The following is a 15,112-nucleotide window of genomic DNA, read 5'->3' on the forward strand; positions in this document are numbered from 1 at the left end:
AAATAGACAAATAACCAAGATGGAAACTGAATCAGTAATTAAGACCCTCACTACAAAGGAAAGCCCAGAACTGAATGGCTTCTCTGCTGAATTCTACCAGATATCTAAAGAAGAACTAATTCCAATTCTATTCAAGAAAAAACAACTGGAAGGCAAAGAAACCTCCCAAACTCCTTCTAGGAAACCTGCATCACCTTAATTCCTAATCCAGAAAAAGATGCAACAGAGAAAGAGGATGAAAGACCAATATCCCTGATGAACATAGATGCAAAAATTCTCAACAAAATATTAGCCAATCAAATCCAAAAAAACACATTGAAAAGATCATTCATCTGGACCAAGTGGGATGTATCCCTGGTATGCAGGGATGTTTCAACATTCACAAATCAATAAATGTGATACATCACATTAACAAATTAAAGAATAAAAACCACATAGTTATCCCAATAGATGTAGAGAAAGCATTTGATCAAATAGAATACCCTTCACTGATAAAAACCTTAAGTAAATTGGGTAAGAAGAAGCATTCCTCAATAAAATCAAAGCAACCTATGACAAACTCATAAGCAGAATTGTATTGAATAGAGAAAAGCTGGAAGATTCCCCCTAAGATCTGGAACTAGTCAATGATGCCCTCTCTCACCACTACTATTTAATAAAGTACTGGAAGTTTTAGCCAGAGCAATTAGGAAACAAAAAGAAATCAAAGGGATACAAACTGGAAAGGAAGAAATCAAACTATTCCTATTTGCAGATGAAATGATCCTTTATGTAAGGGATTCAAAACATTCTACTGAGAGACTATTGGAACTCACAGAAGAGTTTGGTAAAGTGGAGGAGCGGAGCCAAGATGGCGAAATAGCGAGGGTGTGCACTGATAGTCCGGGAAAGGATAGTTTAATAAAAGTGGAGTTACTGTAGTTTTAGGGAAAGGCTCGGGAAAAAATTGCAGAGGAAACTCTCCTGGATCTAGTGGATGTGACACGGCGGACCTACAGGGAGAGCAAGGACACCCACGGCTCGGAAACCCAGCCACGGAGTCTGCACACCAGCGCTGGAAGAGGCAGTGAGACAAAACCTCGGTAACCCAAGACATTGACAGGGAAATGGCACAGAGAGCCTAGAGCAAATGAGGCTTGAAGCCCCGCTGGAGAAAGTTCACCAGGCTGACTGGAGGTGAGAAAAAAATGAATAAATAAAGGGGACTGGCACAGACACAAGCCTCTCTCTCCACTCACCTTCCAAAGCCGAGCAAGACAAAGAGCAGGCGCCATTTTGGACTTACATAAAGCGGCACCCACTATCAGCCAAGCAGAAAAACCTGACTCTGGTGGGGAGAAATAACAGGAGGTTAGGACCTAGAGAAGGTGTGGAGCTAATAAACTGAGACTGTGAAAATCTGAGGGTGGGCGAGAAAACTAACGGAGTACACAAACTAGGTAACCGTGGCAACCTGGTGGGAGACTGCAGAGAAATTTAAGACCACACTGAGGGCTGCATAGACCCTTTGTGTGGTCCTTGGGGTACAGCAGATGAGTATTATACCCACAGGGGCCAGATTTCATACACTGACTACCCTCAATTCTGCTCAGCTGAGAGGAATTACTTCCCTTCTGGGTTAAAAAACAAAAATAGAGAGAGAGAGAGTGAGAGCGAGAGAGAGAACAACCTGGGTGACTCACCTTTGGCACACCCTTAACCCTGAAGAACCAAACAAGCTCTCTGGCCACACCCATCACAGCTTCTAAGGATCCATCAAAAGCAGACAGCCCACTTCATCTAGAGTCATAGTATAATGAGAAAAATGACTACAGCAAAGAAACCAAAGAATATCTCCACAATACCAAGCAACAAACAAAGAAACTGAGGAAACAAGAACAAGGAAGACACTATGATGCCCCCAAATGAACAAGGCACCCCAATTCAAAATTATGCAAATGATGAGATAGAAGAAATGCAAGAAACGGATCTCAAAAATTGATAAGAACATTAAGAAGTGCTCAAAAACAAATTCTTGAACTACAGAAATCCTTACTGGACAGGATAGAAAATCTCTCTCATGAAAAAGAAATATTAAGGAGGAGTCAAAATGAAATGAAGCAACTAGTAGAACATGAAACTGTGATAGTGATGAGAAATCATAATGAAATGAAGAATTCAATAGATCAAATGACAAACACATTAGAGAGCCTTAAAAACAGAATGGGTGAAGCAGAAGAGAGCATATTGGACATAGAAACATAGCACAGGAAAGGATACAGTTAAACCAAAGAAAAGAAGAGGAAATTAGAAATCTAAAAAATATTGTCGGGAATCTACAGGATACTATTAAAAACGCAACATTCAGGTTCTAGGAGTTCCTGAAGGCATGGAGAGGGAGAAGGGATTAGAAGGCCTTTTTTAGTGAGATACTAGCAGAAAATTTCCCAGGTTTGGAGGAGGACAGAGACATCCTAGTACAGGAAGGTCATAGAACCCCCAGTAAACATGAACAAAAGAGATCCTCACCACGGCACGTTGTAATTAAACTCACCACAGTGAAACATAAAGAAAAGATCCTAAAATGTTCAAGGAGGAAACGTCAGATTGCTCTCAGAGGATCTCCAATTAGACTCACAGTTGACTTCTCATCAGAAACCCAACAGGCTAGGAGGGAATGGCGAGACATAGCCCAAGTACTAAGAGAGAAAAACTGCCAGCCCAGAATATTATATCCTGCAAAGCTCTCATTTGTGAATGAAGGTGAAATAAAGACCTTTCATAGCAAACAGAAATTGAAAGAATTTGTCGCCACTCGTCCAGCCCTGCAAAAAATGCTAAAAGATGTGCTACACACAGGAACACAGAAACACAGCCATCAATACGAAAGAAGGTAAAGGAAGAAAATCTCTCAGTAAAAGATCATAGGAAGCTCAAAGCATATACTAGAAAAATATCTATGGGAAATTGGCAGGGCAAATTTACTATTTATCAATAGTCACATTGAACGTTAATGGCCTCAACTCTCCATATAGGAACAAAATCAGCTTTAACACAAAAAACAGTTAAGAGAGACAAAGAGGGGCACTATATAATGATTAAGGGTTCAATTCAACAGGAAGATGTAACTATTATAAAAGTATACACACCTAATTACAGGGCACCAGTGTATATAAAGGATATGTTAAGGGACTTAAAAGGTGACTTAGATTCCAATACAATAGTACTGGGGGAATTTAATACTCCACTCTCAGAAACAGAACAACCAGAAAGAAGATAAACAAGGAAACAACAGAATTCAATCAACACTATTGCCCAAATGGATCTAACAGATATCAACAGAACTTTCAATCCTACATCTAAAGACTTTACATTCTTCTCAGCAGTGCATGGAACCTTCTCTAGGATTGACCACATACTAGGCCATAAAGCAAGTCTCAGCAAATTCAAAAGAATTAGAATAATACCATGCAGCTTCTGAGACCATAAAGAAATGAAGTTGGAAATTAGTAATTCAGGAATCCCTAGAGCATACGCAAACATATGGAGACTGAACAACATGCTTCTGAATGAACACTGCGTCATAGAAGAAATCAAAAGAGAGGCCGGCACAGTGGCTCAGTAGGCTAATCCTCCGCCTAGCGGCGCCGGCACCCCGGGTCCTAGTCCTGGTCAGGGTGCCAGATTCTGTCCCGGTTGCCCCTCTTCCAAGCCAGCTCTCTGCTATAGCCGGGAGCGCAGCGGAGGATGGCCCAAATACTTGGGCCCTGCACCCCATTGGCTCCTACCTTTGGATCAGCGCAGTGCACTGGCCACGGTGGCTATTGGAGGGTGAACCAATGGCAAAGGAAGACCTTCTTCTCTGTCTCTCTCTCTCTCACTGTCCACTCTGCCTGTTAAAAAAAAAAGAGAGAAATCAAAAACTTTCTGGAAGTAAAAGAGGATAACAACACAACATATCAAAATGTATGGGATACGGCAAAAGCAGTGTTGAGATGAAAGTTTATAGCAATAGGTGCCTACATCAAGAAATTGGAAAAGCACCAAAAAAATGAGCTTTCAACACATCTCAAGGATCTAGGAAAACTGCAGCAAACCAGACCCAAATCTAGTAGGACAAGAGAAATAATTAAAATTAGAGAAGAAATCAACAGGATTGAATCAAAAAAAAATTACCAAAAATCAGCCAAACGAGGAGCTGGTTTTTTGAAAAAAAATGAATAAAATTGTCAGACCATTGGCCCAACTAACTAGAAAAAGAAGAGAAAAGACCCAAATCAATAAAATCAGAGATGAAAGTGAAATGTAACAACAGACACCACAGAAATAAAAAAGAATCATCAGAAATTACTACAAAGAGTTGTATGCCAGCAAACAGGGAAACCTATCAGAAATGGATAGATTCCTGGACACATGCAATCTACCTAAAAAGAACCATGAAGACGTTGAAAACCTAAATAGACCCATAACTGAGACAGAAATTGAAACAGTAATAAAGGCCCTCCCAACAAAGAAAAGCCGAGGACCAGATGGACTCATTGCTGAATTCTACCAGACATTCAAAGAAGAACTAACTCCAATTTTTCTCAAGCTATTCAGAAAAATCGAAAAAAAGGGAATCCTCCTGAATTCTTTCTATGTAGCCAGCATCACCTTAATCCCTAAGCCAGAGAAAGATGTAGCACTGAAAGAAAATTACAGACCAATATCCCTGATGAACATAGATGCAAAAATCCTCAATAAAATTATGGCCAATAGAATGAACAACACATCAGAAAGATCATCCACCCAAACCAAGTGGGATTTATTCCTGGTATGCAGGGATGGTTCAATGTTCACAAATCAATCAATGTGATACACCACATTAACAAACTGCAGAAGAAAAACCATATGATTGTCTCAATTGATGCAGAGAAAGCATTCAATAAAATTCAATACCCTTTCATGATGAAAGCTCTAAGCAAATTGGGTATGGAAGAAACATTCCTCAATACAATCAAAGCAATTTATGAAAAACCCATGGCCAGCATTCTGTTGAATGGGGAAAAGTTGGAGGCATTTCCACTGAGATCGTGTACCAGACAGGGATGCCCACTCTCACCACTGCTATTCAATATATTTCCGGAAGTTTTATCCAGAGCCATCAGGCAAGAAAAATTACGTTAGAATGGCTCACATACAGAAATCTACCAACAACAGATGCTGGTGAGGATGTGGAGAAAAAAGGACACTAACCCACTGTTGGTGGGAATGCAAACTGGTTAACCACTATGGAAGTCAGTCTGGAGATTCCTCAGAAACCTGAATATAACCCTAATATACAACCCAGCCATCCCACTCCTTGGAATTTATCCAAAGGAAATTAAACTGGGAAACAAATAAGCGGTCTGCACCTTAATGTTTATTGCAGCTCAATTCACAATAGCTAAGACCTGGAATCAACCTAAATGCCCATCAACAGTAGACTGTATAAAGAAATTATGGGGATATGTACTCTATAGAATACTATATAACAGTAAAAGTAATGAAATCCGGTCATTTGCAACAAAATGGAGGAATCTGGAAAACATTATGCTGAGTGAATTAAGCCAGTCCCAAAGGGACAAATATCATATGTTCTCCCTGATCAGTGACAACTAACTGAGCACCAAAAAGGAAACCTGTTGAAGTGAAATGGACACTATGAGAAAAGGTGACTTGATCAGCCCTTGCCCTGAGTGTTGATGAACAACTTAATACTTTATCTCTTTTAGTATTTTTTGTTTGTTCTACTTAATACTATTGGTTGAATTCTGTAATTTATACACAATTATTCTTAAATGTTGAAACAACTGAAAAGTGATCCCTCTTAAATATAAGAGTGGGAATAAGAGAGGAAAGAGATGTGCAATTTGGGACATGCTCAATCTGACTTGCCCCAAATGGTGGAGTTAGAAATGTGCCAGGGGATTCCAATTCAATCCCATCAAGGTGGCGCTCACCAATACCATCTCACTAGTCCAAGTGATAAATTTCTGTTCACAATGGATCATACTGATAGGACTAAGAGTCAAAGGGATCACATAAACAAGACTAGTGTCTGCGAATACTAACTGATAGAAAAAAAAAGGGAGACAATGATTCAACATGGGAAGCGGGATACACAGCAGACTCATAGAATGGCAGATGTCCTAAACAGCACTCTGGATTCAGAATCAGCCCTTAAGGCATTCAGATCCAGCTGAAAAGCCCATGAGAGTATTTTACACATGGAAATCCAAGACACTCTGGAAAAAAAAATGACCTAAATGAAAGATCTCCACGAGTGAGATCCCAGCGGAAAGAACAGGTCATCAAAGTAGGAGGTACCTTTCTCTGAAGGGAGGAGAGAACTTCCACGTTGACTGTGACCTTGTCTAAATATGATCAGAGTCAGTGAACTCAAAAGGCTTCCATAGCCTTGGCAACTCATGATTAGAGCCTAGGGAGATTTCTGATGCCATAAACAAGAGTGTCAATTTGTTAAGTCAATAACAGGAGTCACTGTGCACTTACTCCTCATGTAGGATCTCTGTCTTTAATGTGCTGTACATTGTGATTTAATGCTATAACTAGTACTCAAACAGTATTTTTCACTTTGTGTTTCTATGTGGGTGCAAACTATTGAAATCTTTACTTAATATATACTAAATTGATCTTCTGTATATAAAGAGAATTGAAAATGAATGTTTATGTGAATGGAAGGGGAGAGGGTGCGGGAGAGGGGAGGGTTGTGGGTGGGAGGTAAGTTATGTGGGGGAAAAGGCATTGTAATCCATAAGATGTACTTTAGAAATTTATATTTATTAAATAAAAATAGAAAAAAAAGAAGAGTTTGGTAAAGTGGCAGAAAAAAAAAATCAACAAGGTAAAATCAATAGCCTTTGTATACACAGACAAGTTCATGGCAGATAAAGAGCTTTTAAGATCAGTCCCATTCACAATAGCTGCAAAAAGAATCAAATACCTTCTAAGAAATTTAATCAAAGATGTCAAAGATCTCTACAATGAAAATTCAAAACACTAAACAAAAAAATAGAAGACACTAAAAAATGGAAAATTCTTCCATGATTATGGATTGGAAGAATCAACATCATCAAAATGTCCATATTACCAAGACCAATTTACAGATTGTGATACCAATCAAAATATCAATGACATTATTTGCAGATATACAAAAACGTGATGCTAGCATTCACATAGAAATACAAGAAACACTGAATATCTAAAGCAACCTTATACAACAAAAAAGTTGGAGGCATCACAATACCAGATTTGAAGACATATTACAGGGCAACTATAATCATAACAGTCTGGTACTGCCACAAAAACAGAACTCTAGACCATTGGAACAAAATGCAAATTCTACAAATCAATCCATGCATCCACAACATACTTATTTTTGAAAAAGGGCTAAAATCAATTCTTGGAGTGAGGACAGTCTCTTCAAAAAATGGTGCTGAGAAGGGGCCAGCGTTGTGGCATAGCAGATAAAGCTGTTGCCTGCAATGTCAGCATCCCACGTGGGGACTGGTTTTAGTCCCAGCTGTTCCACTTCTGATCCAGCTATAAGCTATGACCTGGGAAAGCAGTAGAATATGGCCCAAGTCCTTGGGCCACTGCACATGTGTGGGAGACCCAGAAGATATCCCTGGCTCCTGGCCTTGGATTGGTGCAGCTCAAGCCATTGCAGCCATCTAGGAAGTGAAGCAGTGAATGGAAGCTCTCTATCACTCTCTCTGCTTCTGCCTCTCTGTAACTATGCCTTTCAAATAAATAATTAAAAAAAAGTTATGTTGGGGAATTTGGGTCTCCATGTGTAGAAGTTTGAAACTAGACTCCTACCGTACACCTTACACAAAAAAATTCACTCAAAATGGATCAAAGACCTACATCTATGACTTGATACCATCAAATCATTAGAGAACTTTGGCATAGGCAAAGACTTCCTGCAAAAGACCCCAGGAACACAGCTATTCAAAGCCAAAATTGACAAATGGCATTACATCAAACTGAGAAGCTTCTACACTACAAATGAAATACTCAGCAAAGTTACAATGCAACCAAAAGAATGGGAGAAAAATTTACATACTATGCAACTGAAAAAGGGTTAACATTCAGAATCTATAAAGAGCTCAAGAATTTCAACAACACCAAAACAAACAATCCAGTTAAGAAATGAAAAAGGATTTGAACAGGCAGTTTTTAAGAACAGAAATTCAAATGGCCAACAGACACTTGAGAAAATGCTCGGGATCACCAGCCATCAGGGAAATGCAAATAAAAATCACAATGAGGTTTCACCTCACTCCAGTTAGAATAGCCCACATATGGAAATCAACAAATGACAAATGATGGTGAGGAAGTGGAGGAAAAGGTACCATGGTACACTGTTAGTTAGAATGTATACTGGTGCAACCACTGTAGGACAGTATGGAGATACCTCAGAAATCGGAATATAGAGCTACCATACGATCCAGCCATCCCACTCATGGGAATTTATCTAAACCAAAAGAAAACGGTATATGAAAGTGTTAACTGTACCTCTATGTTCACTGCAGCACAATTCACAATAGCTAGGATATGGAATCAACTCAAATATCCATCAACTGATGACTGGATAAAAAATTGTGGTATACATATACACTATGGAATACTACTCAGCTATAAAAAATATGAAATCCTGTCTTTTGCAATAAGATGGACGCAACTGGAGACCATTATACTTACTGACATAAGCCAGTCTCAAAAAGACAGATATCATATGTTCTCTCTGATCAGAGGTAACTAATAGAGTACCTGAAATGGAATGTATTGGCATGAAATAGACATCTTGAGAAGAAATGAAGGTTTATAGCCCTTGTCTCTTTCATTGAGGAACAGTGTTTTGCTCTGTTTTGTTTTCTCTTCATACTATTTGTTGAACTCTTTTACTTAGGGTAGGGTTAACTTTATGATCATTAAGTGTACTGAAAAACATCACTGTAAAAATTAAGAGTGGGAATCTGAGAGGGAGGGGCAGGAAATGTTGGCGCATGTGTGGGAGCAAGGAGGAGTAGGGAAGTGCCACTAAGTTCTTAAAATAGTATAAATAAAACTTGTATAACTTAAATATATAAATATAAAATTATTTACACCAATAATAAGTAACATCAATAGAAGAAGTAACTCTAGGATACTAACAAATTAATTTTCTTTTTTTGGGGAGTTGCTTAGTCTGCTCATTAAATAATCATAACCATTTAGTTGGAACGCATCAGTTAGAATGGCTTACTGATTATAAGGGGTAAGAAAAAATGACTTGGAATTTTTAGAATTTTTAAAACTGAGAGTTCTGTATCCATACTGTATATGAGCATATATGTAAAGCTACCATTCCATTTCTAATTCTGTATGAGTAATATTACACCACTTTGGCAACCTCCCAACATTAAGGGCTTTGTTTTCTATCAAGATTATTAACTTTTTTTGTGTAGCCTCTAAAGCTTGTCATTGTTTATAAATACTTTCAAGTATATTAAAGTCAATTTGTGATAAGTCATATATTTGTAGCTTATTTAAGTAGCATGTTTACTTGGAATAAACATATGGTGATTCATGTAGTTTAGGTGACAGAGCCATGAATCTCTGCAGCAATGTTCTATTTTTGCATTTAACACCACATTCCCTGAAGCTCTTTTAACTTATGAGTGAATTTCTGCTTGGGGATACCACTAAACTGTACAGGACTCAATATGAAAGTTACTGGGTGGATGAATTTCCTTCTGACAGATTTGTTGAGAAGTCTGCTGTTCAAACAACAAACATGTTTTTCATTCCATGAAAGCAGAGAATACATTAGAATTTCCCAGTCATTTTGGTGTGAATGAGTTCCTGGGGAGGCTTGATATTGATTTCCTCAGCTCCAGGGCTAGTTACTAGCTCTGTGCTGGTTGCCTCTCTCAGGCTGATTGCTTTTAACTCTGAGAAGACTCATCCATTTTGCCCAATGTGCCATCCCAGCATGGAAACATTTCTGATGTACTGGATAACAGTGCAGAAAATTTTAGACTATGCAAGCAAGAGGATAAATATGTATTTCAAAATTACACGTGTATACCCCTCCAAAATATTTGATTTCTAAATTAGCTTTGATGATAAAATTATAAAATTACTTAATAGTTAATATTTAACTCTATTAATAACTAAGCAAAAGAGAAAAATCACAGAAATACAATTTACTCCGAGTATTTTAACTCAAGGTTACCCACATTATAGTGTATCCCAAACATAGCTGATTATGAAACCCTTCTCATTGACCCCCTGAAGAAGTGATGGCTAAAGTGAAGTCTGTTTCACTGCAAACAAAAGTGAAATTGATAATTTTGTGATGTGGATAAAATTAATGTATGCCCGAAATAAATGATTAAATCATAGTTTTATAGAATTGTGAAGCTGGAAGAATGCTATGGATATATGCTTACAAAAGCACATTGTTCTTTAGCTATGAAAACAGACTTAGAATTAAAAGAAAACCTTGTCTATGTGCATCTAAGTAGTTTACTGAGGAGCCAACCGTAAGGAAAGGGACCTTCTTTTCTCACTGATATTCAATTGATGAATAAATGATAAGTGAATTAGTAAATAAAGCAATGTAAAAATCGTATTTTGGTGGGGCAAGCATTTGGCACAGTAATTAAGATGCCATTTCCTACGCCCATGATCCATATTGGAGTGCCTTGTTCCACCCCAGCTACTCCGCTTCAGATCCAGCTAATGCACACCCTGGAAGGCAGTGGGTGATTGATTACTCAAGTACTTGGGTCCCCACCATCCACGTGAAACACTTGATTTCCAGGTTTTGACCTAGACTGGTCATGGCTGTTTGGGCAGTGAACTGGCAAATGGAAGGTGCTCCTCTTTGTATATGTGTGCTTGTGCATGTGTCCTTCTGCCTCTCAAATAAAATGAAAATAAATAAAGAAAAATTGTTAACATATTTTGCTAAGAAAAGGAGAATTAGAGAACTGAGTTGTCAAAATTTGAAAAAAAAAATGAATGAAGACTTAGGAATTGTTTATACTAAGAAAATAAACCTGATAAGAGTTAAATGTTATTGGAAAGCTGCTAAGGAGATTTCAAGAAACACTGAGTATTCATAGAAATGAAATAGAAGAACAGTCATAAATCTATTAGTATTTTGATATATCAGCCTAGATGCATCTGGGAGAATGGATTAGCAAGAGACACTTAGAAAACATTTGTATAGTTAAGAATTCATTGCATTAATTCAAGTAAGAGATAGTGAAAGTTTGGTATTAGATGGTTCTGCTGGTAGCGGCCATTATGCAATTGGTGGTGGGAGAAATGTATAGATTTGAGAGCTACATTCAAGAGGTAAATGGACAGATTTGGTGAGGGGCTGGATATGAGTTGTGTGGAATAGGAGCTATCCAGGATGACCCCAAAGTCCTTTGCTTGTTACTCTGAATGTTCACGATTCTCTTATTTCAGGTTAGGAACATAGTAAGAGCTCACAATAGAGGATATGATTATAATTTCTTTCTTAGACTCAATGGCCATATTTCCTTTAAAGATTTATTATATTTATTTGAGAGGTAGAGAGAGAGAGAGCAAGAGCAAGAGAGAGAGAGAGAGAGAGAGAGTTTCACTCCCAAAATGGATGCAATGGCTGGGAATGTACCAGCTGAAGCCAAGAGCCAGGCTCTCATCTGGGTCTCTGTCGCCCAGGTGCATTAGCAGGGAGCTGGATCAGAAGTGGAGCAGCCAGGACTTGAACCAGCACCTATATAGGATGGCAGATTTACCTGTTACACCACAGTGCTGGCCCCAAGTTAGCACATTTTAAAGGCTATATATTTTATTGTTGTTGTAACATGCTTACATTGTAAATTACCTAATACAGTAATTAAAATATTTTATTCTGAAATATTCCAAGTATAAAAGTATTATGTATAGGGCTAGCATTGTGGCATATCAGGTAAAGCTGCCACCTACAATGCCAGCAACCCATATGGGTATTGGTTCATGTCCTGGCTGCTACAGTTCCAAATCAGCTTCCAGCTAATGGCCTCAGAAAAGCAGCAGAAGATGGCCCAAGTGTTTGGGCCTCTGCTACCCTTATGGGAGATCCAGATGAGACTCCTGGCTACTGACTTCGGCCAGGCCCAGCACTGGTCATTATGGTCACTTGGGGAGTGAACCAGCAGATACATCTCTTTCTCTGTGTCTCCCACACTCTCACTGCAACTCTTATTTCCAAATAAATAAATCTTTTAAAAAAGGAGTGACATGTAGAAAACTTCTGTCCCCTTATTAAACATTAGATTTAACCACCATTATATCATTTCTACTGTTTTATTTTAGAAAATTTTAAGACAAAAAGATAACTTCCATGTATTCACTGCCTAGATTTTACCCATTTATTCACTGCCTAGATTTATTAACTCAAAATGTGATATACCTATACCTTACTGCTGCCTTTTCTATCATTTTGAAACCATCCCAGAAATTTTATAAATTTGCTTTTTGTTAACACATCCACAATATATTTAGTTTCCACACCTTTTAACATGTTCCTGGTATTATCAGACATTCAGTTAATATTCAAATTTCTAGTTGTCATATGAATACCATTGGGAGTTCGTTTGAACCAAAATCAGTAGGATCTCATATTGAGATCAATCTCTGCAAATTTAATATCATGTTTAATCAATATACTTCCTTTTTAACTTTTACCTTTTTTTCTTTTGCATTTATTGGTTGAACAGTTGGGCTGAGAATTTCTCTTGGTTCATACTTTACTGAGTGAGTACTTTGCTGTTTAATATGCCCCTCTATATTCTATGTGTGTTTTCACATGAATGTTGCATTATGAGGCCCAACCAAACTCAGGTGTGATTTCTTCTTCATTTTTTTCCAATGAATACATTTTATATACCATAATGTTTTAGATCAATCTCATTCTGTGACATTATCACTTTTTGATTATCAATGGCTATACCCATCTATTCACTAGGGACCACAAAATGGTAAAACTTTATCTGACCATTCCTTCTTCATTGATTGACTGGAATGCTTCTTTAAAGAAAAAAATTCTCATCTACAGTTTAGTTTTAGCCAGTAATGTGGTTTGTTAGGAAAGGCAGGAAAGTATTTGATCATTTACATTTGTTTAGGAATTTTAAACTAATGAGTTGCTTATCTAGTATCCTACAAGAGTGAACAATTATTCTGATGTCATTTTTATTATGAACTCAAGATCTCAATATATTTAATATATCATAATACACTGCACATACTGTCTATATAGATTCTCAAATTACTTCATATTCAATTATCAGTGCATAGCACTATATGTAAATTTTTTCTTCAATTAAAATATTCCTCCTATGGGGCTGGCACTGTACCACAGCAGGTAAAGCTGCTGCCACCTGCCGTGCCAGCACACCACATGGGTGCCTGTTGGAGTTCTGCTGCTCCACTTTCAAGCCAGCTCCCTGCTAATGTACCTGGGAAAGCAGCGGAGGGTGACCCAAGTGCTTGGTCCCTTGCACCAATGAGGGAGACGAGATGAAGCTCCTGGCTCCTGGCTTCGGAATGGCCTAGCTGTGGTTGCTGTAGCCATCTGGGGAGTGAACCAGCTAATGGAAGACCTTTATCTCCTCTCCCTCTCCCCATCTCTCCCTCTCCCCATCTCTTCCTCTCCCTCTCCCCACCTCTCCCTCTCCCCACCTCTCCCTCTCCCCATCTTTCCCTCCCTCCCCCCCCACCAGTTCTAGCTACTTCCAAGTTGCTCTTGAGTACTTTTGATAAAACTCTGCTAGTACCTGATATCTGATAGCACTTAACAGCCTGTGGTATGTTGCTGTCTGTTAAGACAAAGTATCCAGGCTCATCTTGACATTTCTTGCCTCATAGTTCAAATCTGTCATTTCCCCAGGGTGACTGATTCATATTAAAAAGCAATGAGTTTTAAGGCCACAATACAAATTCTGTAGGAACTCACTAAAATTGCATTTGTTATTGTTTTCAGATGCTTTTAGTGAAGACAGTTTGAAACTTTGTAAAGTAAAATGCAATCAGAAATCCATAATGATACTAAAATTCCAAATTAAGAAATAAAGATTTTTTTCCTTAACCTCATTTTTCTTATCTCTGCATATCCTTTCTTCACAATGTATAATCCAAGTTCCTAAGACCACAGGAATGACAGAATCAAAATATCACATGTCCCACGATACAAGCCCACACAGAATAAAACTACCAAGCCCATAACTAACATTATGACTACTGAAAGCAGTTTAAGATTTTTTTTCTTTCTCACAGTTCCACTTCTTCATAAAAAATATGCCACTGAAAATATTCACCTTACACAAAGTATGCATGTATCAAAATATCATATGACACCCCATAAATATGTAGAAGTTTTATGTATCAGTTACAACCAAAATAAAATTAAATAAAAAAATATTCAAAGCATGATACATTCTTGGTATAATTCCTTTCCTAGTGCTTTTCCGCCTCCAGCTATCCACAGAACTGGTACATTTGACATATTTTTTAGGGAAGTCTTTGATTTTGTTTTTTATGCAAAATATTTAAATGATTCTTAAATTAACAGAACGAAGAATATTCAAAGAACTGTAGCTTCTCATAAAATCCTATTCACACTATTCTATAAAATATTTTTATCATTCAGCCATCTTTTTAAAAATAAATGTAGCATATTATAAATACCTTTCACTGTCTTGTTTTATCCAGAAGTATTCATGGAAGGTTGTTTAGTATTATTTTACTCTCCTGTTTTATAGCTGAATAGGATTCTATTGTACAATTATACTAGTGCTATATAATTGTGCAGCTTTCAGTCTAAACTGCTATAATGAATAAAGTTTTGCAGAGCATTTTCATATTTTTGTTGGTCAGTACATCTGAAGGACAAAACCTTAAACATTAGATCACTTTCGAAAAAGGCATCTGATAAGTTCTTTTGATATATAATATCAAATTCCTTCACTTTGCATACCTTCCAGCAAAATACAAGATTTCGTGTTTCTTTTTCTTGATAATGAAGTATGTTGTAGAACTTTTGGATGTTTGGCACTTTGGTGGG

At 37.7% G+C, this 15,112-nt stretch overlaps 1 long non-coding RNA gene across 3 annotated transcripts in view; it reads right to left on the reverse strand.

The window, feature by feature from the left end:
• LOC149126097 (uncharacterized) overlaps positions 1–15,112 on the reverse strand; it is a 434,465-nt gene that overhangs the window by 31,442 nt on the left and 387,911 nt on the right. For all 3 annotated transcript variants that reach the window (XR_016236315.1, XR_016236296.1, XR_016236303.1), the window contains one exon: positions 3,768–3,872. This is a non-coding gene — a long non-coding RNA (uncharacterized LOC149126097). The remainder of the gene's footprint in view (positions 1–3,767; positions 3,873–15,112) is intronic.

Source organism: Oryctolagus cuniculus, chromosome 6, assembly GCF_051225735.1.
Source record: "Oryctolagus cuniculus isolate XC-2025 breed Fujian yellow rabbit chromosome 6, ASM5122573v1, whole genome shotgun sequence".
Taxonomy (NCBI): Eukaryota; Metazoa; Chordata; class Mammalia; order Lagomorpha; family Leporidae; genus Oryctolagus; species Oryctolagus cuniculus.